Source organism: Platichthys flesus, chromosome 1 (genome assembly GCF_949316205.1).
Source record: "Platichthys flesus chromosome 1, fPlaFle2.1, whole genome shotgun sequence".
Taxonomy (NCBI): Eukaryota; Metazoa; Chordata; class Actinopteri; order Pleuronectiformes; family Pleuronectidae; genus Platichthys; species Platichthys flesus.
In genome coordinates this window covers 7,952,640-7,973,923 of record NC_084945.1, presented here as the reverse complement: position 1 = coordinate 7,973,923, position 21,284 = coordinate 7,952,640, and the positions used below count along the sequence as shown (strand labels likewise).

The window sequence follows — 21,284 nt, the reverse complement described above, 5'->3', positions numbered from 1 at the left end:
TTTTTCTCTCTGCCACCTGACCTTTAGAGTATGTGCCCCCCCCTCACTCACTTTTCCACGCTAAAAATAGGAAGGGTACCTGCAGTACACAACTGTGGGATTATGCAAACACACACGTACACACAGCATTACACCGTCATGACAGTACCTTTCAGAGATTCATACAGGATTGATTTGTGCAATAGGAATTTAAATATAGACAACAAAGGCCAGAGTTTAAGGATTTAACCACTACCTTTAAACAGATAATGTTTAACATCACAAATGGTAGCCACTGTCAGAGCTGTACCTTCAGTATAATGTCATATCATCCCAGCTGCCAGGGAACGACGCCCCTCCCTTCCCTCTAAGCATGCTTCACAGCTCTGGCCTCTCTCTGTCTCTCTCTTTCTCCCTAACCCCCACCCCCACGCTGGCAGGGAAATGGATCCCTCCACCTGACAGTGGCCATTTTGAGCCTTCTCTCCTCTCCTCTCTACTCCTGCTTCCTGGTAAACAATGGAAGAGGGATAATTGATCAAACAGCCAGGGAACCCTCCAAGCAGGGGAAGGTCACCGCCCGCCAGCCCAGCTCACTATGAGGGGGGGTGGATATGTGTCAACATGTGTATGTGCATTTGTGTGTGTGTGTGTGTGTGTGTGTGTGTGTGTGTGTGTGTGTGTGTTCATGCAAGTATTGCATCTATGAGTGTGTTTTGTGTCTGTGACCAAAAGTGTAAAAAAACAAGAAAAGACAGAGGTAGAGACGCACAGAAACAGTTTGTGTGTGTGTGTGTGTGTGTGTGTGTGTGTGTGTGTGTGTGTGTGTTGGAGGCGGGGGGGGGGGGGGGGGGGGGGGGGGATCTCACTGACGCTCTTGAGCTGCCATTTTTCTTCCCTGACAAAGACTCCATCTGCCACAGAGCCATTTGCTGCCTCCCGAGTCGGCAGAGCATTCTGCACGCCACATTCACCTTGATGTCACCTCTACACAGCTCACGCCTTGCTGACGCTGTACACTCTCTCACTCACTCACTTACTCACTCACACTCTCTCACACACACACACACACACACACACACTTCTTTTCCTCTAATATACTGATTGTCTCCCACTCACAAACAAACACACACTTTCAGTTTCTGTCACACATATTATCTCTGCACTCTCTCTTTCTCAGACACATATGTGTGCTTGTGTGTGCCTGTGTGTGTGTGTGTGTCTCTGCATGGCTGATATCACTGTGCAACCATCAGCGCTGTGCATTGTGGGAGTGTCTGTAGGGGCAGAGAGACGCGACAGGGGCTGAGGGATTCACACGCCTCTGAAAGACAGCCAGAGGGAGAGAGGGGGGAGGGATGGAGCAGGGGAGGGAGGGAGGGAGGCACAGAAAGAGGGAGAGATATGGAGGGGGCCGGTAACTGGAAATGAGAGATGGCATTTTAAAGAGGAAGCTGAATTTCACCTGCAATTACCGTAGCTCCGGGGCACATGGCTCGGTTAAGAGACATTTCATTCCAAAGCCACCGCATATAACTGCCGCACTGAGCCCTGAGAGGCGCGTAAAGAAGGAGCGAGAGAGAAAATAGAGCGGTGGAAAACTCTCCTCTACCCAAGATGGCCCTCAGCAGATGCGGTGATGAAAGAGAGGAGGCAGCCAGGGATGTAACTGGTAAATGAAACACAGCAGAAAAGGCTAGCGCATAGGAGAGGAGAGGAATAGGAAAAAGAAAAAGGACGATAAAGAGACGGGGGAAAGAAGAAAGGTATCTAATTCAGAGGGCCCCAACTCGGCCATCTGCACACCAGACCAGACAGATGAACTGGGCCTCAGAGAACACACAATCACACACACACAAACACATGCCCCTGCAAACACACACTGAACGGAGAGCAAATCAAATCCAACAAACACAGATAGTCCAACAGTTAAGTAACATGCAAATCTGGATGTGTTAAATGATTAATGTCACTTTTAGTATTCTTTGTCCTCTTTCGATGAAACCCCTCACTCACTCTCTCTCTCTCTTTGCCTCCTTCTCCTCACTCTCTCAGAACTCCAAATGGAGACGAAATGGTTTCCCTGAGGCTCAGTGTCCTGGCTAGTTTCACCAGGCACGCTGCTGTGTTTCATAGGAGAAGTGTGACTGCACAAATACAGTAATGAGCTCTCACTGGGAGCCGGGGGCCTCCTGGCACTGCTAATGGCTCTTCTGGACTGCAGCTGTATCCAGGTTACAACCTGGCCTGGCCCACAGGCCCTGGGACACGCACAGGCCCAGTAGGGACAGACTATTCCCTGCCACAGGCTCACATTGTAGTCGGAAAACCAGATCCATCTAGCGGACTGTGTGTTTGGTGTGTGCTGTGTTTGAAGTGCAGGGAGAGGAAGAAAGAAGATCTGGGGAAAGAGGTTCGGGGGAAGGAAACTGTGAGGGATGTCAAAAGATGAGGGGCCATGTTAAAGAGAAAGACCAAGGAATAAAAGACAGTTGAGGAGTTGTGGTTTGGCCATAAACAGAACAGATAGACGCAATAAACCTGGAGGCTTTAATAGAGCAACAGCTGGTGTGTGTGTTTGTGTGTGTGTGCGTGTGTGTGTTTGTGAGAGAGAGAGAGAGTGTACCCCTGCAATGTTTTAACATACAGCTTGCTGATTGAATTAATGCTAGTTATTGATTTGTAATAGTCATGTTAACAAATTTGGTTTAGCTTTGAAGAATTAAAGCAAAATGTTTAGTATACTAAACACAGCAGTAAAATCCAGCAAGGACTACAAATGTAAAAAAGCCACCACAAATTAGCAGGTTGTAACCTTAAGCCAAAATCCCTCAAATGTTCAGCTATGCCCCTTTTATATTATCACTCCAATAAAAAAATATATGTAAGATTAGATATTTGATTTAACGTGAGCATGAGGAGATTGGTAGGTTGCAGGCAAAGGCTTGATCATCGCCTGTTTTCAACCCTAGCAGTGAAACAGGCATTAGGGCTGAGTCCAAGGGGCTCAAGTTGCAATCCTGTTTGTGAGGAAGGCTAAAAGGTTTGTGATGTATTAGGTCGAGAGGTCTTCTCCTGATGCTTCATAAATTACTGGCATGCTGTTATGTTGCATCATGACACCCACAACTCTGCATTGTGTGCCCAACAATTTCCCTCCTGCTACAACAAACACATTAACACACAGACAAACACACACACACCCGTTGTTGCCCTCTCTGGGAATTCTCACAGCTTGGGTTCTTTAGCTCCTGTTTTGTCTGGCTCTCCATTCAAAATGCCCCCCCCCCCCCCCCCCCCCCCCCCAAATGACCACGCACATTATCGTGCAGGCAGGCAGCCCCTGAGTGGACTGAGGCTCCCCGGGTGCGAGCAGTGATTCATGGCACAAGGGTCTGTAAAAGAGCAGCCTCACCCCCACGCTGCAGGCCTTCATGGGGACAAGGAGACTGGAGGCTGTCTGGAAGTGGGGGTGATTCAAAAGTCTGGCAAGAGAACTGAACCTTGTTGAAACCACATTGGTTAGGGGAGGCAGTGTGTGTTTATGTGTGTGTGTGTGTGTGTACTCAAAAACTATTGAAATGCCTTGCTGTTTTTTGGGAGTATTTGATGATTTTCAGTGCCTAAAGAGTGACAGGGCTTTAGTAGCACTTTGTTTCCTATGAGTTGTATGTATTTGCGACCGCAGTGCAGTGGTTCTGTACAACGCTTTGCTTCCACCGCCTGCAGGCACAGGGGGTGTGCTAACAGTTCTTAGCTTTCATGGTGACAAAACAGTGGCCCACCGTCCAGGGTTTGACGACAGAGCAGACACCAGAAGCAAAATGTGGAATTATTTCAGCGAGGGCGAAACCCGCAGACTCCGCAAAGCTCGTCTGTAAGAGTTGTTTGAAACCAACGCAGACCAGATGAAGGAAAAAGTCTCCAGACATGACGACGTGTTAGAGGGATTTAAAGACCAACAGGTTGGTGAATGTGACAGCACGGGCGTTGCAATAACAACGATTTGATATGAGCCTTTAAAAGACAAAACGTTTTTTTTTTTGTGTCAACATGACATTTAGTTTACAGAATAAACAATGCAGAAAAGATGTTGTGTATATTTAAATTTTATGTTTAGGTTGTAGTTGTAATTATTTATGCCAAAAGCTTAAGATTAAACTCAAATATTGTCAATAGAATTAACTAGGCTGTCCGGGGGGAATGGAAGTCAGGGAAACTAACAAGCATAGCTGAAATGTGTGTGTGTGTGTGTGTGTGTGCGTGCGTGCGCGACCATACGAGCGTGTGCAGAGAGAGGGGGAGTTAGAGTGAAAGAGACAGAGACATGAATGGGTAAGCCCAAACTAATGCTGGAGTGTGTCTGTTGAATCTGCGCTGCTGCCTATCCCGAGGACAATCTCGCGGCAGCTTTTTAACAATCTTTGCTCCGAGGCAAGTACAAAGTACTAAATGTTTAGGGGTTATCTCTAACACTTCCCCAATCTAACAGAGCACCAATTGAAAGGGCACTGGGGAAAAAAAGACACTGTGAGAAACAAAGAGGACTCATGAATAAGAGCTGAAAAATGATAGTAGACGCTGGGATTGATGAAACCATATCAGGTTTTGTGACAGGCAGCGAGACACACTGATTCTTTCCCTTCAGGCAAGAAGGTGTAATTTCCCCCTCCACTGTCACAGGAGCCATGTAAAAAAATTATCAGTAGCTCAACGACTAAATGATTCATGATAATTTGTAATGTGCAACTATCTATCTATACATCCATCTATCTATCTATCCATCTTTCAGATCAAGACACTCGGAATGGAAACACTGGCATACGGCTTCATTGTAACACACAGTGGGATGCAGATGAAAATGCTGGCCTCACAGGACAGACACACACACACACACAATCACACACATAAAGAGCGGACTGCTGTGGGGCTGACGCAAGACTATCTCTGTCTCACGTGTCTCTCCCCTACGGCCGCCCGCTGCTCCTGACCTTCGAGATGTTTTTCTCTCTCCTTCTCCCTCTCCCTTTATTCCTCTCTATTTCACACACACACACACACACACATACATACACACACTCCTCCCTCCTCTGCACACCTCCCAGCCACTCAGTATTTTGTCATTAAAAGGCATTGCATTTCAAGCTTGGATCAAGCAGATGGGGCGGCGTAAGCTTTGCTGCTCCTTCGCGCAGCACCTTGGCTTAAGTTCAGATAGTCCACATGCATTACAGCACTCTCCCTTAAATGCACACACAAAAACAACAGACGCGAGCACACGCACAACCTTCCTGGAAACAGAATCAGCCCGGTTGTGGATGGCTGCTTCATGTGGGTAGCGTGTAGCTCTGCTGTGTACTGCCTGGCTGGTGTAGTTAAAAACCATAAGACGTGTTGTACACAACAAGAACAGCAGCAGGTATGAGGCGTCGTCTCTTATAGCGGAGAAAGCTTCCCTGGCTGTTCATTCTTATTCTAACATATTAATCAGTCCTTACGGGAGACCAGCGGTTTATGCCTTCTCGTGGCAAAACACTGACAAGAATATTCATAGAAAGTTCAATGGGTTCACTGTCAGTCACACACACACAGACACACACACACACACACATTCACGCACGCATACGTGAATGTAATATAATTATATCTCGGTGCCATTAGACATTAGACTTTCATTCCCTCGCCCTCAATATTTGCATATTCCTCTGGGTGTTTGAGTTGAGCAGCTCTTTCCTTTTTCCTTCTCTTGTCTTCCAAGCAACAAATGTCAGCTAATTACACCATCGCTGTTTGGATGAGCTCCATCTTTCCCTGTGCTCTGCTGTGCTCGAGTCAGGCAGCCAAGGCACCAGTCAGGAACAGCCAGTAGTGGTGGTGGTGGCGGTGGGGAGAGGGGGTTTTTAAGCTACACGGCTAAATTGATTCCCCAAGAAAGGACTCATCAATACTTATCACGAGTGACACAACCAGCTCGTACACGCCTGCGAGGAGTGATGTATCATTCACAGGCAGGGACGAAGCATTGAGGGTTAAACCAGATAGAATCAGGTCTGGTAACACACAAGGCTAAATAGAGCCAGTTGCAGGCGGAACAAGTATTTCCCTGAGCTCTACGTTGAGTATAAAAAAAAAAACGTTCTTATACAAGATCCCATTTGATCTGGTGACACACTCGCAGGCACAAGGCCGTTGAGTCAGGCAGGAGGGAAAAGTGCAAGTCATTGTCTGTGTGTGTGTGTGTGTGGAACAACAAACTGCCACCTTGGTGTGTCTGTGAAGTGAAGTGAAGCCTTGAGCCGCACCCCTGAGTACAGCTATAGTGCTCACAAACACACATCCAGAGAGAAAAAGAACGACAGAACGAAAGAGTGGGGCAAAGAGAGGAGAGGAGAGCAGAGCCACACAGGCCAATACACACAAACAACTAAACACAATCAAAGATCCTAACCCAGAAGCGCTGTGAGGCATTGTTAACAACCATTTACATTTGCTGTTGGCTCTGAGCAGATAGCAAACTCAAAGGATGTTTATTAGGCGCGTACGTTTCATACAAATATTCTGATTAGAATGGGAGAAATCTAATTAATTGCTTGATTCACTGAATGAACCCCGAACTCGTAATGTAATCATAGCAACTGCTTTTCAAGGGGCTCTTGTTAAATTTAATTGGGGGAGAGAAAGAAAAAAAAACAAAAAACATCCTCTTTCACTGAATGAAAATCAAATTAGGCCTGAAACTGGAGGAGTCTGCAAGTTTGTTCTGGTGCGCCATAAAAAAAAAAAAAAATCCGCTGAAGGCAGAAGTGTGTGACAATAAATATTTAAAAGAAGCTTCTGTAACATGCAAACAATACCAGGATATTAGTACTCACTGTTAGAGATGTCTTCAACTCTTTGACATAACTGCTGTAACACCTGCAGAAAAAGCAGAAACGAAACATCAGTGTGGTTAAGGTTGAAAATCTGAATGGTTAGATTATATCCACGTTTGTGATGGTGCTGGACCTTTTGCTTTTTTACAGCCTGGAGGGAGGGAAGCCCCTGAAACTCCCTGAATATCAAAGTTACAGTTACACAGCTTAGAATTTGTGATTTTCAGGCGCATCAAACAGAAAATACAGTGACATCTGAACCACTCTGTGGCTACACACACACACAGGAAGATAATCGCACACACACACAAAAAGTCTCTTTCTCCCTCAGCCCTTTCTTGTTAAACCTGTTTGTTAGAAATGGATCTAGACACAGGAGTTTTGAGTGTGAGGATATTTTCCCCAAACACAAGACAGTTCTTGCAGAGAACCAAGCCTTACCAACGTTCTCACGCCCAACTCTCCTGCATTGTCTCTAAGGCCCTCCTGCGCTGCAGCCTGAGCTTAATCTAAGTAGCTCACCATAACAGATGCCACCCTGTTATGTATATCATAGCACACAGACACACACACACACACACGGCTGTTACAGCTTCTGTTAAAGCTAATATACAAATTGTATATTATTCATATTCAAGGTTATATATAATGTCTCAAACTTACAAAACTCAAGTGTCGATTGTGTGTTTACCGTGTGTTCTTACACACACACACACACACACACACACACACACACACACACACACACACACACACACACACACACACACACACACACACACACACACACACACACACACACACACACACACACACACACACACACACACACACACACACACACACACACACACACACACACACACACACACACACACACACACACACAGTGTTATAGCACTTGTGGGTAGCTATCTAACAAGGTTTTGTTGACAGTAAACACATCCATCTGGTCAACAGGGACAGAAACGAGTCTCGTGGACGCTTAATCTGCTAGAATGAAGATGTATATCAGTTTTTTTAGTTTAGGGATTCATTCTGCATTTAAAAAGGGATTTAATAATTCCTAAATATGGTCACTAGAAGGAGCGACTGCCGTAATTTTTAAAAATGGGTATTTTGCAGGTCATCAGCCTAAGTGATTTTGTCTTTTCAGACGGCCTCCAGTCATGTCAGAGTCTGTGGCACGTAATGCAGCAAACATCTGTCATTACAGCTCAATTTATCACTGAACAGAAATCACCTCGACTGACTGTGTTGATAATCACCAGAGCAACTCAACTATAACGGTTCCCTTCATTATCTACACTCATGCAACACACAAACACACACAGGCATGCATGCACACGCTCACGCACACACACGCACAGACTACAGACACACACAAATACTTTGATAACTCATAGCAGTGATAATGATAAGAGAGAGCCAGGTAGACTGAATTCATCTTCGGCTTTTTCATAAAGGCCTATTAGTGAATGATTAAAGGATCTCTGCTCAGAGGTCTTCGGCAGGGAAAATGATTTGCAAGCCACGACGCAGGTGAATTATGTTGGATAAGAAAGCCAGCGCTGCCTACCATCATTTGCTTGACTGAGAATCCAGCTGTCAGTCTATTAACCTCATTTTATTCTAAGATCTTTTTAAGATCTTACCCGTTTTACATCAATAGCAGATGGATAAAATAAAATATCAAAAATACACACACACACCATTTCCCCCAAGACTTAGCACCCATAGTCCTCACAGTGTCCTCATAAATCATGTCAACTTCTGTTATTAAAGCTGCAACTAACCGTTATTTTCATTGTCAATTAATCTGCAGATTATCCCTCAGATATCTTCAAGATACTAACCTCCTCTGCCAAGGAAGTCATGGTTTAGTTTGTTTGTCTGTGTGTTATTCAGCAGGATTACTAAAAAAAAAACTACAGGGCAGATTACTGTGAAATTTGGTGGATGGGTTGAGAAAAAACATGAAATGATGGTGAGGATCCAGAGCAGAGAGCAGAGGTTCTTTTTTTCTTCGACTTTTCCATTCATGGATCAAGGTTGAATGATATTTATGAGTCTGTTAAATTTGATTCAGATAAAATATAGCTAGATAGCATCATCTATATAGCAATTTTCAAAACAACAAAGTGCTTTAAAAGATTACATAATAAATGCAATTACAAAACTTGAACTGATTAACAATTGTTACATATTATTTTTCATTGATTGACTAATGAGTTCAGTCAAATCGTCAACTTAATATTAAAAACCAAATAATATATCAAAAGGATATCTGCCATCCAAAAAAACAAATGATTATAACTAAGTGATCATTTTATGTCACAAGAAAAAGAAAGAGTGACACAAAGCGATTTATTCTGGCCTTTAACAAAGTGATTAAACAAATTACTGCCATAAGTTATTAGGTTTGAATACTTTTATTTGAAGTAACAACCGAAATGTCATTTTATAATCGTTGTCATTACTTACTAATTTCCATCTCATTAACTTGGAAAGGCGAAAAACAAGCAAATGCAAAAACAGGAACTATCTGCAAACGTATAATTACCTGCATTTACAGCCCGGGCATGCTTACACATGGACAGCGTACAACCAAAGTGTTGTGACGTCTCTCTGAATTGTCTTGTTTGGTTTCTCTAATCTACCCCTCCACCCCAACCTCCCTCACCCACACTGGTGTTGACTTTACTTTAGTAGTCACACAGCAGCAGTGAGGCATCTGCATGGGGTTAAACACAAGGGTCGGACTTTTGTACAAGCCACAGACAGAGATAAATGGATAGAGAGAGAGAGAAAGGGAGAGGGAGAGAAAGAAAGGAAGGAAGAAAGATTATTCTTGACAAAAAAACCTCAATGAAACTGTTGGAAAACAAGTGTACTCTGAAGATACACATATTGAGATCGCCCTATAATCCCTTGCTTTTAATATTTGATGTCTTGTTAGAAGAGCGACACTAGTGAGGTGTTTGTCTCTGTCGTCTCTGTTGATCTCTGGCACACCGGGTCCCTGTGGGAGCAAGCGAGCGAAACTTGGCCGCAGACATTTTCCTGAAGCCCCCAGAACAAAACAGGCAAGTCTTGACAGTCTGTCCGCCACAGAGTCGTCACACAATCAGTTGCAGGAAACCAATCCCTAAATAGCAGTGATTCATCTCATCATCACACACAATGCCAGTACACAGTGCACAAAGAAGCTCTCTCTTCCTCTCTCTCTCTCTCTCTGTCTGTCTTACCCTATCTGTCTCTACCTCCCCCCTTCGGTGTGGTCTCTCATGCTGCTTAAAAATAAGTGCTTCTCATAGCTTTCTTTGCCCTCTGATTTACTGGCAGTGTTAAACTGCAGGGCAGCATCTTTTATCGTTACATGATCTGGGGCTGAAAGCTGACAAAATGGAATCTCTATGCCAGTACCTGTGTATGTGAGCGAGTGTACGTTCGGGGCAGAGCCAGGGAGCGGGCGGAAGAATAAAGAACTTGTATGAGAGACGTTTGTCTAAGTGCAATTCAAATCCTCCCAGCCTCCCGGTGCTGCGGATATGCGTGTGTCTATGTGTGTGTGTGAGAATATACGTGTGTTTGTCATTCCACTAAATGGTTTCTTCCTCGACTTGATGGAGCAAGTGCCATCTCAAGGGAACAGGTTACACCACACACATAAAGCGAAGCGCTCTGAGACTGGCGAAATCTCAGAACATTAGCGCAATCCATTTTTGAGAAGTAGTGTAGATATATATACAGAATATATATATATTGAATAACAGGCTCTGTTATGTTTATTTCTGTCTACGTGTGCATGTTTCCGTTATAACTGCTTTATTATCCACTTCCTTTTTTTATTTTTTATTCAGCTATGCATTCGACCTGTCCTCGCCGGTGCCCGTCCGCAGCTGTGTGTTTGGAACAATGATATCAGTACAGTGTGTGAGCAGATCATCACCAGCGGATAATCAGGCGAGCGCAGGGCGACACAACAGGTTCAGTGTATCGTTACAGCCTGGACGATCCATCAAGATGACGTGTGAAGGTCAGAATAAGCCGTGACCAACACAGCTGTCACATCTCCTCCCAGGACCCTCTTTGGCTAACTGGCCTTCCAAAACACTCAGCACAAAACATGGCCAAATGGGGAGCACGGGGGCCAAGGCCGACCGAACATTCCTGTAACCCAGGCTGGGCTTGTAGCATGACATAATTACTCTCCGTACAGTAACAGAAAGTGGGTGAAAAGGCAAATCAGAGCGATTCTGGAGTAATGACACCGCAAATATGAGCGGGAGACTGTTTGAATATCCCGTAATGAAAACAATGTGATGTCTATCAGTATTGGCTTTTGGAGATTTAATTCAACACCCAATATAGCCACAGTTTTAAATGACTGCCAGCTCTGTTGTGAGTGAGGAGAGGGCTACGGCGGAGATGTGTGGAGAGCAGATGTGAGTCCACTTTGATTTCAATGCCTCTGTGTGTGTGGAGCGTCTATTAAATGGATCTGCTGTCTTCTTGATCAAGGGAGTCAATAAAGGGCCAGTCCTGTCAAACCCTCAGGGGTGAGTGCGTATGCACATATGTGTCTGTGTCTGTGTGTGTGTGTGTGTGTGTCTGTGTGTGTGTGTGTGTCTGTGTAAGTGTGTATGTGTGTGTGTTATGGACAGAATTTGAAGTACTCTGACAGGTGAGTGATTGAGTGCTTTCATTTCCCTCCAGCGACAACAAGACATGTGCGCACAAACACATTCATAGTATACACACACACATGCACACACCGAGAACGAGAGAGAGAGAGAGAGTGAAGTGCGAGCTGTTGTTTCCTAAAGGATGCTGCTCCTGCCTGCATGCTTAAATTAGCTCTAAATGTTTGGATTACACACGGGAGCTCTCACAGAGGATTTAGCAGCCATAGCCTAGAGTCCGGGGGATGTGTGGGTGTTTCCATCTACACACACACTCACACAAGCCTACGCACACGCTTTAAAAAATATTCTTTTAAAGATCACAAACATATTTCACACAAATATCACTTAATATACAGTATTCTGTAAACCCTTGACAACAACAAGTTGCATCCATGTAACCCCGGACGAAAAACAAGGAGAGATACCGTGAACGCAAAAGGCAAACAAACAGCTCTTAATGGTGCCAACAGCAACAGCATTCACCGTTTCATTCATCAGGTTTCTGCAGTGAGGAGACAGTGCTTTCACATGACACTTCTTTTAAAAGAGTGCGGTCGGCTCGCCGCTGCTGGTGGGGGGAGGATAGGATACGTTAGCAGACGTAGAGACGGGAAGAGAAAGGAGCAGAGAAAGAGAAGGGGAATGAGGGAGGTCAGCGCCCCCAGTCTCAGATAAAGGCCCTCTCCCTCCCTTCTGCCTCGGCTTTCGAAGCCCCTGCCAGGATCGAGAGGCGTCTCACGTTACAGCTGTCTCTCAGTGTCATCGTTCAGAGAGAGAGCGCGCAGGCGAGAGGGAGAGAGAGAGAGAGACAGACGGACGGACAGACAGATAGGGGGAAAGCGGGACAATGCCACAGACTGAGCTGGGCCAAGCTTTCATAGAGAGACAAGAGGAAAAACAACAGCAGCAGCGGCAGCAGCAGGTTCAACTGAATGAGGGAACTCGCCTGGTGGTGTTTCTTTAAGTAACGTTGATGTAACATAACTTCAAACTCTAATGTGGAAGCTTTTCGGAATCACTGAAATGCGCTCTGACCTTTTCAGGACTAATTATTTTGAAATGTAGTGACACCAGAGAGAGCAGTCAGATCATTTCCTTCACACCACCTGCACGGCAATAACTGAACATTCAAATTTCGTAAGGATGGGGGAAAAAAAGGGGAATTAAAGATTTTTTTAAGTACATTTTCTTGCGTGCAGTGAGAATAGAGGAAGGGAAACACACCATAGTAAGAGAAAACTCATGATGATGATTGTAAGAAGAAGTGCAACGGGGCTTCAACATCGCAGTTGCCCACAAGCACAGGAACATCTTTTATTTTGAAACCTGAAAATGCTAAAAACAGCCCCTTGTCCCAGGTCCAATAGTGACTGATCCAGTGGCTGCTTGCACTTCAGCCTGTGCTGCTAACAAGGTAGGGCCATGTAGGTCAGTGCAGAGTAAAGTTGACTTCAGGAGGGAAGAAAGGAAACATAAAATTCCAGATAAAAACTTCATGAAGGAGAAAGAGTGCTGTATATGCATTTTCTTTCACTCACATACTGTTGCACTTCCACGGCCGACAAAGTGAGAGCTGATTGTACTTGTGTGGTTTCACATAAAACATGCTTCTGAACAAATACACGTATAGATACAGCACCGCTCATAACTGCCTCCCTGTTTGTTTTCCTCTTTCCCTGTCATTTCTCACGGCGTTCGTAGGAGTTAAATATTTAAAATTCTGGCTTAGCTGGGAGCAGCGCTTTGCCAGCACAGCTAAAATAAAAAGCCTTTGTGGCAGCAGTGACCAGATTTTAAATGCTGAAGAAGATCAATAAATGGGGGCTGTCGAGGCGCAATCTCATGCATTTGTGTGTGTGCGTGTGTGTGTGTGTCCTATCCCTATGCGTAAATGCTTGTGTTCTGACAGCAGGCGTGTGTATGTGTGTGTGGATGTTTGTGTGTGTGTGTGTGTGTGTATGTATGTATAGGTCTGTGTGTGTGCATCTGACACCCACCGTGGCTCACAGTTCCTCTGCCTGCTACAAGCTATTCTATAGTATCATCAAGAACCCCACTGACCCAGGAGGCACACCAATAGAAAACCAATATCATTCCCATTCCCACATCCGAAACATTCTTCCTATTTCTTTTCAGTATCCTTTTCCCATCTGAGCCAGCATGGGTGACGTCTGGAAAAAGAGTGTAAATACAGGCCCCCTGTTCCAGATTGGGAAATGTCAAGGTGTGGTAAATAGCAGGTTTCCAGAGCTCGTCGACATTTCCATAATCAAGTTCTTGCTGAAATAAAAAGATGGGCATTCAGGCAAGACGGACAGAATGACACTGTTTGTTTTCCTTAAGGGAAACAATATCTGTTCCAATATAAAGTCTAGTTCAGCAAATGTTAAGAGCACCTTACTTTCAAGATAGTAAATAAAATCAGGAAGAGAAATGCATTCATAATGTTCCCATGTTTTTTTCACTTTGGTGATTCTATACAGACTGTGTGAATGGATGCTTTCAGCTTACATAAAGCGATACTCTTCTTCACCATGCCAGTTTGTGATAGAGACAGGGAATTATGAGGACTGGCTGCTCTACGGCTCCACAAAGGGAGCACATCTGTATTTTCGCTTCCTCGCTAATGTACAAAACAAAAACAGCCCTGAAGTGGAAAAATCATCAGGACCTTTTGAGACTTCATTAAAAAAAAGTAGCCTAGACTTTCCGAACCAGGCATCTCTTTGGAGGGGGGAAAAAATGTCAACCTTTTCACCTTGCTGGTGGAAAAACAGGCATCCCAACGAGACAGAGCATGCACAAACAACCTTGACTTTCATCAAGGAAATTCTCACATTGAATGATAAATAGAGGCCCAGGGGACGAACAGCAAAGAAGCAGCTTATCGCCTTCCCCTCCCAAATTCGGCTGCTCCGTCTTCTGTCTCCTGAAAGTCAACATGAGGTGACCCATTTGCACTTTACACTGCCTATTGTTCCATTATTAATCCACTATATGTAATCCACAAAGAAATGCACAGAAAACTAATATGGGTGTTGAGTCTTAATCAACAGCTGGACTGGTCCGGCACACATGGTTTGCCCAATCTCACCATCTCAGTTTATGAAATACAGAAGCAATTCTCATACATACAGAGAAACACCGGCAGAAATTACTGGTCAAAGATGTTTGAAAAGGCTCATAAAAAGTGTCTGTCAGCGAGTGTGCACTTTAGACAATTGTTTGTGCATCCGGACTGGTGTGAGGACATCCAGGGCACACGCAGTGCAACTGAAATAGCAAGGTAACATAAGGTTAGGTAGATCAACTGAGTGCTAACCAACTTCCCAGCTGAGAGGACATTAACCTGCAAGGCCATGTGAACACGTATCAATGATTGCGCCGCGCGCTCGGGCCTGTAGCACAGCAGAGAAGCGCATAGGCCAAGACAGACACACAGCAGATCTGTAGCAATAAGAGGCGTTATCAATCTAATGCCTAGAAGCTTTTAGGGCTTTTGCCCAAATGCAGCTTTTCTCAAAGGATCATTAGCCCTCGTAGGATTAATGTCCACTTCACTAACATCTGCTTGAATCTTCTGTGTCCTGGTGCATTATTTCATTTTTGTCATTATTGTATTCTGTGTGTATATGTGCATGGACATTCGTGTGAAAATGTCTGACGGATGGGGTGGGGGGTAGGGGGAGAAGGGGGAAATATGTCCGGGACTGCTGTGTTTAATAATAGTTCTTGAATCACAGTTAACACAGAGCAGATCTCGACTTCCTCTCTAAATTTTACAGCTCCGTGTCAGCGCTAACATGCAGAGATTTGACAGGGCTCCCAGATGGCCATCATTATCAATAGATTGTTTGCAGGTCTGATTAATCTCAGTCTAAATATAAAATACGGACATCAGTGCCAAGAAATATTTAGGTTAGGAGCCACCCACAAACTGACTGTTGAGCATTTTATATTTAGACCATTTAAAAAATCTAAGTTAGATTATATAGATTTGCATGAGTTAAAGTAAATGTTTCTGTCATTATCGATTCATTCTCTAATCATCATGCATAATCATAGCATATCTTGTCACATGGCATACAGCACATTCTGAGGCACAGGGTAAAAGTCGGACAATCAGTGACAGACTTAATGAGCCACGAACTCACTCACAGTTTGCACAATGTGGAAATATGTACTGAAATTTCCAATAACTCATTTCTATTGTCAATAATGACACCAATGTGACTACAACAATTTCAGCATGATCCTTGGTACATACGCAAATACATAAAAAAAAAACACTGATTTATTCATGTTTTTAACAGTGTAGTTCTACAGTTTCTAGAGTCAGTCAGGCCGGGGGAATGAGCACTTTGTTTTTCCTACAGCAGGTGAACCTTTGGACGCAGACTGTCAGACAGCTGCCAAAAGTGAAAACAAGCTTTGGTTGTCAAAATGTGGAACAGAGTTCTACTGAATCATCACAAAAGTTTTGAGAAACACACGAATAGTGTCACCTTTGCTCTTAAAACCACCAGGGTAGCGTTTGTCACATTCAACAGAGACTGTGTTATGGCCAAAAGCAAATGTAACAGCTTAATCATTTACATGGCTGATCCACTGGACATGATTTTAATCCCAATACAAAGTGATACGGTGTCATAGTTTTAGGCGAACATAACCTCATACACTTGACTTGACCGATATTTCATGCACACCTAATAAATCTCAATTCACCACATTTCCTTTAAAAAACCCACAAACTATGAGTTTCCGCCAGAGAAAAAGAAAACGATAGCCCCATATTCAATAGTAAAGGATTATAGAGAATACAGCATTGTGTGCTCATGGGATTGTCTTCTCAAAAGCTGTCCAAGTTCTGTCAGATTCAGCACCCCCAGACACAGAGCTCGTGAACCTAATTTCACCTAATCAGCTTAGTCAATAGCAACCGTTTGCTGTGACTTTGGTAGACATGCAAATAGGGCTTAGCTATGTCTATCCTTAATTCCTGAATGTTCAAGTCAAGCGGAAGTCCTCCTTTATCTCTTCAAAAACAACAGCTCCAATTTGAGAGAGAGAGAGAGAGAGAGAGAGAGAGAAGCAAAGGTAGAGAGAGGAGAGAGAGAGAGAGAGAGAGAGAGAGAGAGAGAGAGAGAGAGAGAGAGAGAGAGAGAGAGAGAATAAAACTCCAGCTGAGAGTTGTGTTGTTTTTTTTTTCTTAGCCTGGCAAGGAGAGACCTGATTTGAGTGTGCTTGAGGTGGCACAGTGTGCTTTCATTTCAAACCGACATGGCAAACGGAATCTGACACATTTATTCCCCCCTTTTGCTCTCGCTCACCCGCTCTTAAATTTACGAGAAACACACTGCACAAATATATTAGTACTTCTTCTCGGTTTGTATGTTCAGCTGCAGCACTTGTGCACACACCCTCACACACACACACACACTATCAGCGCTCCCACAAACACACACTCTCACACTCAAACAAATCTGCACAAAATGACGCTAACAATAGACAGCTGTAATAGTGGTGGAAAACTGTGACACACTGTTCCGTTTCAATTCACTGATACCACTAATGGCTTCTTAGCAGCTCCATGAAATCAAGCAGCTGTCATATAGATGCATCAGCAGTGAAAGGAGGGAAAGCCATCCCCATAAGGACAGAGGCACCGCGCCTTCGTGTTTGGCTAAACATCTGCTCCTCTGCACTCCAGCTTTGCAGCAATAAACGGGCAAACAAAAGAGGTGGGAGGTGAAATGATCACATTTTCCATTTCAAAGCATTTACCCAGTTTGTTTTTCTTTTTTTTCCCCCTCCTCTTCCTCAAACTGCTAACGGGACATGGGGAAGAAAGTGAGATCAAGTCAGTTGTTTTGTTTTTTTTGTTCAAACTCTGACGGGGAGGGCTGATCGCAATGAGCCAAAATATCATCTCCTGTTAAGATGGACGACAGGAATTGAATAAGGTCACCGTTTTCCAGTCAGTTGGATAAGAGGAGCCTCCCGTCTAAACTGTTGGAGCACAGCTTAGCCGGGAAGGATTCAAGTGCGTGAGTGTGTGTGTGTGTGTGTGTGTGTGTGTGCACAACAATGAGTGTGCACAACCTGTCAATCAATCACATCAATTCAACTTTGTGTAAACAAACACTGCACCATTTGCCAACAGACGTTTCTTCATAGGACAATAAATAGTTCCTATACGTTTATTTCAAACAACTGTGGGATTCAAAAGCATTTGGCAGCGACATCCACTAATATATTAAATATGTGTTATGCTGTCCTTCCCTTAATAGGATTCCTGGTAATTAAAATCCATCCTTTCTTTCTTCCTCCCTCCCTCCCTCCTTCCTCCTCCTCCATTCATTCATTCATGTGCAATTGCGGAGATAAACAAAAAGCAGCAGTGACTAAAACGCTGAACCCCCCCCATTTTCACATTGTCCTCTTTAAAAAAAAAAGACACTGTGATGCTTTAATTCAATTTGCGACTGAAACCCAAACACCAGCATCTGTGCGAAAAACACCACAACCATGACCTGCACCACCTCGGCTTATACGTTTGTCTTAAACACACACAACACGTCCATCTTCTGATGTATAACACGAGTCTAAATCCTCTCTGACAAACCATCAACCGTCTTCTATGTCCCTTTAAACACCCACGCACAGGACGCGTTGTTGTGGGTTTTGTGTTAAAAAAAAAAGTATTTAAAAAACTTTTCGTAAAACTTGCGAAAAGAACGTGGAAACATTTCCTTTTAAAAGTGTGTTTGTGTGAGTGTGCGTGGGGGGGGGGGTAGAGGGGGGACGGCAGGGGTGCTTCAGAGGGGACGAATTTAAAATAACCAAGATGGCGAGAGGCTTGTTGTTTCGGAAGGGGCAGGGGGGAGAAAGATGGAGGATATTGTAATATACACAAAGGGATAAGATTCGACAACTCGGCCGCCGCCTGCGTCGCCTGCTCGGCTCGAGGAAGCGACCGCGGCGGCAGCAGCTCCTCCTCCTCCTCCTCCCCGGGCCGGCAGGCGAGCAGTGCGGCTAAACAACGCGGAAAAAACTCCGGAGCCTTCTCCGCAAAAGACCGAAACAAACACACAAGATACATGTTTACAACACGTCCGACCGTGTGTGTGTAGGGGGGTTTGTGTGTTTGCTGCTAATTGTTTGTGTTTGCGGGCTTGAGAGGCCATTAGAGCGGATGGGTTTTAACCTACGGGCGAGCGAGGACCAGCGGCGGTCGCCTCGCACTTCCAGCCCCCCTTCTCCTCCTTCCACATGTCCCCCCGTCCGCGAAAATACGCTAAAAACACCCCGCAACAACTGCGCTTCCACCCGGCCACTGCACCGCGACACTACCCGGCGAACCGAGAACCAGAGAAAAAGTTGAATTCCTCCCAGCGGTTTAAAAGACACAAGTTAGCGGACACACAACAACCCGCAGAGGGGGGAGAGGAGAAGGGACACACAAAGACGGTTCCCACTATCGGGTCACCCCGGAGGAAGAGGAGCGGACGTCGGCCGTGTCACCGTCTAAGTGCTGGAGGGACACACCGAGAAAACTGTGATAAAACGCGGAGAGGAGCGACACCGAAAAGAGACTAGAACCGACGGAGGCTCCGGTCGCAGCTTCTTCCTCTAACCGCGATGAGGCTTCAAGGGGAAAGAAAAAGAGACAAAACAGCGTCAGAGGAAATAAAACACTTACCTTGTTTTTAGTTTCGACACTTTACTTAATGTCCAACGTGGGGCTTTCTCTTCTCCTAAGCTCTGCTAAACACTTCGGCTCGGTCTTCTTCCTGCTTCTCGCCTCTTTTTTTCCTCCTTTAGCTTGTGGAAGAGGTCGGGGACGAATGATAAAGAAGGGAATTGGGCAGTAATTGAGTCTCGACGTGTGTGTGTGTGTGTGAGCGCGCGTGTTAGTTACTAACAGCAGATTGAAGGAGACTCTTCTCAAGGTTTATTCAGCTCCACTTCAAGGAACCGACCTGACGTCAGCTCACTACCGCCACACAAAGAAAAACTTATTATTTGTGCAGCGGCCGCGGAAACGACGGATCCTTCTCTCGCTGACCGTCCTCACTTCTTTTTTTCTTTCATTTAGAAGAACGTGTCACATCGATGCAACTTTTATTTATTAATCCGTTTGTTCGCGTCTTGTCCTGCGGACCTCATGGCGATGATCGGGCCACCGGAGCAAACACATGACATAATAAACAAAGATTAAAGACTTAAATACATAAACACGTTTTTTTTTTTATGCGTTTGGTATTTCATTTTATAAAAGAATATGACTTTATTGTCACTTTGATTCATACTGGTTTGATGCATTTTCCTGTTTGATTTGCTGCTCTGAGAATAGAGGATTTACTGGAGCTGCAACGATTACTGGGTTTATTGCTGTAAGTAAATTAATAAGCAGCTATTTTTTATGATTTTTAGCAAGATTTTTTTTTTTCACAGATATTTCAAGGAACTGTTTGGTGGATAAAACAAACACCAGTCCTGACTTTTCATTATAATAAAACTGATAATTAAAAAATAATAACTTACAGATTAGTCGGTGACACTTAATCTCTTATGTATTCTTTTTAAAATGTGCTTTAACAATAAAGTTCAGTATCACGATAACGTGGAAAAGGACAATATTTGCCATTTTGCATATGAAATGTTAACACAAACGTCGAAATAGCCATTGATAGATTTTTTTCTATCTATTGATTATATTAGAGACACTGAATGCTCAGTTGATTTTGGACTAAGGTGCATCTGTCACTGATCAACTCTGTCAGAACTTTGACATGTTTTAAAAGCCACAATGTGATATTATCATGTACACATCAGGTACTAAGCACACACCGAGCACTGAAGGACAATATTTGGCATTTTGCATGTTAAATACTAACACAATCTTCCAAAATAGCCATTGATTTGATTTTCTATCTGTTGATTATTGGACTAACAGTTTAAACTCTCATATTAGACCCGATGAATTGAAGTTGGACTAAGGTGCAGCTATTCACTGATCAACTCCTGTCAGAACTGTGAGAGGTTTTCAAATCCAGAATGTGATATTGTCATGTACACATGAGGCACTAAACGCCGACTGACCACGATATCAAAGCAGGTAACGGGCTCACGCTGTGTCTGATTGCTGCGAGTGCAAAGATAAACAGTCATTTTTCCATTTTCCCTTCAGAATCTCCTTCCCTCTATTTATCCGACATCAGTAAAATCCCGGGTTTCATGAATGAACCTACAGTCGTTCCTCAGCACTGAGCCACTGAGATCCCCCCATGTGTATCACTATTAACTGACCAAATGAGGACGGCTCAGAAACACATGATCAAACAAACACAAATCAGACAACTCAGGCTCCAAAATGAAGGCATTTGCCAAACACACACACACAGAGGAAAAAAAACATCAACACAGAAATGGGACAGATCCTCTTCGGGATAGGATCAATACATCGCCTGGCAAAGACGGCCATCTGTGCCTAATTGTATGCTTTACCTCCTCTTCTGAACACACAATAAGCAACAGGCTGAACGCAGGCCCTCTGACCCAGACTGGGTTTCCAGACGGGGGAAGATTATTTCATTCAACTGGAAAACAACAAGGGGGTGGGCTGGAGGGGCGGCGGTGGTGGTGGTGGTGTGTTTTTTCTTCTTTTTTTTTTTTTTTTGCAGATGGGGTGGGTAACTGTTCTTATGATGCCCCACCCTGACGAGGATGGGTCACCAGCAGC

General features: G+C 44.3%; 1 protein-coding gene across 17 annotated transcripts in view; it reads right to left on the bottom strand.

Annotated features, from left to right (window-relative positions):
* baz2ba (bromodomain adjacent to zinc finger domain, 2Ba) overlaps positions 1-19,597 on the bottom strand; it is a 65,616-nt gene extending 46,019 nt beyond the window's left edge. For 10 of the 17 annotated variants that reach the window (XM_062380062.1, XM_062380253.1, XM_062379930.1 and 7 more), the window contains exons 1-2: positions 19,242-19,596; positions 6,852-6,894 (exon numbers count right to left, since the gene is read on the bottom strand). The gene's annotated coding sequence lies outside the window, so the exon portion shown is untranslated. Of the gene's footprint in view, positions 1-6,851; positions 6,895-19,241 lie in introns of all 17 variants that reach the window. The other 7 variants (XM_062379772.1, XM_062380421.1, XM_062379851.1 and 4 more) reach the window with 1 other exon arrangement.
* Between the last annotated feature and the right edge of the window lie 1,687 nt (positions 19,598-21,284).